The sequence below is a fragment of the Hyla sarda genome, chromosome 2, assembly GCF_029499605.1.
Source record: "Hyla sarda isolate aHylSar1 chromosome 2, aHylSar1.hap1, whole genome shotgun sequence".
Lineage (NCBI taxonomy): Eukaryota > Metazoa > Chordata > Amphibia > Anura > Hylidae > Hyla > Hyla sarda.
In genome coordinates, this window is record NC_079190.1 from 514906451 (window position 1) to 514910056 (window position 3606).

The following is a 3606-nucleotide window of genomic DNA, read 5'->3' on the forward strand; positions in this document are numbered from 1 at the left end:
TGAAGACTTTCTGGCTACATTGTATATAGTGACCGGGGGTGAAGACCTTCTGGATACATTGTATATAGTGACCGGGGGTGAAGACTTTCTGGATACATTGTATATAGTGACCGGGGGTGAAGACTTTCTGGATACATTGTATATAGTGACCGGGGGTGAAGACTTTCTGGATACATTGTATATAGTGACTGAGGGTGAAGACTTTCTGGATACATTGTATATAGTGATCGGGGGTGAAGACTTTCTGGATACATTGTATATAGTGACCGGGGTGAAGACTTTTTGGATACATTGTATATAGTGACCGGGGCGAAGATTTTCTGGATACAATGTATATAGTGACCGGGGGTGAAGACTTTCTGGATACATTGTATATAGTGATCGGGGGTGAAGACTTTCTGGATACATTGTATATAGTGACCGGGGGTGAAGACTTTCTGGATACACTGTATATAGTGATTGGGGGTGAAGACTTTCTGGATACATTGTATATAGTGACCGGGGGTGAAGACTTTCTGGATACATTGTATATAGTGACCGGGGGTGAAGACTTTCTGGATACATTGTATATAGTGACCGGGGGTGAAGACTTTCTGGCTACATTGTATATAGTGACCGGGGGTGAAGACTTTCTGGATACATTGTATATAGTGACCGGAGGTGAAGACTTTCTGGATACATTGTATATAGTGACCGGGGGTGAAGACTTTCTGGATACATTGTATATAGTGAATGGAGGTGAAGACTTTCTGGATACATTGTATATAGTGACCGGGGGTGAAGACTTTCTGGATACATTGTATATAGTGACCGGGGGTGAAGACTTTATGGATACATTGTATATAGTGACCGGGGGTGAAGACTTTCTGGATACATTGTATATAGTGACCGGGGGGTGAAGACTTTCTGGATACATTGTATATAGTGATCAGGGTGAAGACTTTCTGGATACATTGTATATAGTGACCGGGGGTGAAGACTTTCTGGATACATTGTATATAGTGACCGGGGGTGAAGACTTTCTGGATACATTGTATATAGTGACCGGGGGTGAAGACTTTCTGGATACATTGTATATAGTGACCGGGGGTGAAGACTTTCTGGATACATTGTATATAGTGATCATATAGTGATCGGGGGTGAAGACTTTCTGTATACATTGTATATAGTGACTGGGGTGGGGGGTTTGAAGACTTTCTGGATACATTGTATATAGTGACGGGGGGAAGACTTTCTGGATACATTGTATATAGTGATTGGGGGGTGAAGACTTTCTGGATACATTGTATATAGTGACCGGGTGGGAAGACTTTCTGGATACATTGTATATAGTGATTGGGGGGTGAAGACTTTCTGGATACATTGTATATAGTGGCTGGGGGGTGAAGACTTTCTGGATACATTGTATATAGTGACTGGGGGGGAAGACTTTCTGGATACATTGTATATAGTGACCGGGGGTGAAGACTTTCTGGATACATTGTATACAGTGACCGGGGGTGAAGACTTTCTGGATACACTGTATATAGTGATTGGGGGTGAAGACTTTCTGGATACATTGTATATAGTGACCGGGGGTGAAGACTTTCTGGATACATTGTATATAGTGACCGGGGGTGAAGACTTTCTGGATACATTGTATATAGTGACCGGGGGTGAAGACTTTCTGGATACATTGTATATAGTGACCGGGGGTGAAGACTTTCTGGATACATTGTATATAGTGACCGGGGGTGAAGACTTTCTGGATACATTGTATATAGTGACCGGGGGTGAAGACTTTATGGATACATTGTATATAGTGATCGGGAGTGAAGACTTTCTAGATACACTGTATATAGTGATTGGGGGTGAAGACTTTCTGGATAGATTGTATATAGTGATCGGGGTGAAGACTTTCTGTATACATTGTATATAGTGACCGGGTGTGAAGACTTTCTGGATACATTGTATATAGTGACCGGGGGTGAAGACTTTCTGGATACATTGTATATAGTGATCGGGGGTGAAGACTTTCTGGATACATTGTATATAGTGACCGGGGTGAAGACTTTCTGGATACATTGTATATAGTGACCGGAGGTGAAGACTTTCTGGATACATTGTATATAGTGACCGGGGGTGAAGACTTTCTGGATACATTGTATATAGTGATCATATAGTGATCGGGGGTGAAGACTTTCTGTATACATTGTATATAGTGACTGGGGTGGGGGGTTTGAAGACTTTCTGGATACATTGTATATAGTGACGGGGGGGAAGACTTTCTGGATACATTGTATATAGTGATTGGGGGTGAAGACTTTCTGGATACATTGTATATAGTGACCGGGTGGGAAGACTTTCTGGATACATTGTATATAGTGATTGGGGGGTGAAGACTTTCTGGATACATTGTATATAGTGGCTGGGGGGTGAAGACTTTCTGGATACATTGTATATAGTGACTGGGGGGGAAGACTTTCTGGATACATTGTATACAGTGACCGGGGGTGAAGACTTTCTGGATACATTGTATATAGTGATCGGGGGTGAAGACTTTCTGGATACATTGTATATAGTGACTGGGGGTGAAGACTTTCTGGATACATTGTATATAGTGATCGGAGGTGAAGACTTTCTGGATACATTGTATATAGTGACCGGGGGGTGGAGACTTTCTGGATACATTGTATATAGTGACCGGGGGTGAAGACTTTCTGGATACACTGTATATAGTGACTGGGGGGGTGAAGACTTTCTGGATACATTGTATATAGTGACCGGGGGGTGGAGACTTTCTGGATACATTGTATATAGTGATCGGGGGTGAAGACTTTCTGGATGCATTGTATATAGTGATCGGGGGTGAAGACTTTCTGGATACATTGTATATAGTGACTGGGGGTGAAGACTTTCTGGATACATTGTATATAGTGATTGGGGGTGAAGACTTTCTGGATACATTGTATATAGTGACCGGGGGGAAGACTTTCTGGATACATTGTATATAGTGATTGGGGGTGAAGACTTTCTGGATGCATTGTATATAGTGATCGGGGGTGAAGACTTTCTGGATGCATTGTATATAGTGATCGGGGGTGAAGACTTTCTGGATACATTGTATATAGTGACTGGGGGTGAAGACTTTCTGGATACATTGTATATAGTGATCGGGGGTGAAGACTTTTTGGATACATTGTATATAGTGACCGGGGGTGAAGACTTTCTGTCTACATTGTATATAGTGACCGGGGGGGGGGTGAAGACTTTCTGGATACATTGTATATAGTGACCGGGGGTGAAGACTTTCTGGATACATTGTATATAGTGACTGGGGGTGAAGACTTTCTGTATACATTGTATATAGTGACCGGGGGTGAAGACTTTCTGGATACATTGTATATAGTAATCGGAGGTGAAGACTTTCTGGATACATTGTATATAGTGACCGGGGGGTGAAGACTTTCTGGATACATTGTATATAGTGACCGGGGGGGGAAGACTTTCTGGATACATTGTATATAGTGACGGGGGGTGAAGACTTTCTGGATACATTGTATATAGTGACCGGGGGTGAAGACTTTCTGGATACATTGTATATAGTGACCGGGGGATGAAGACTTT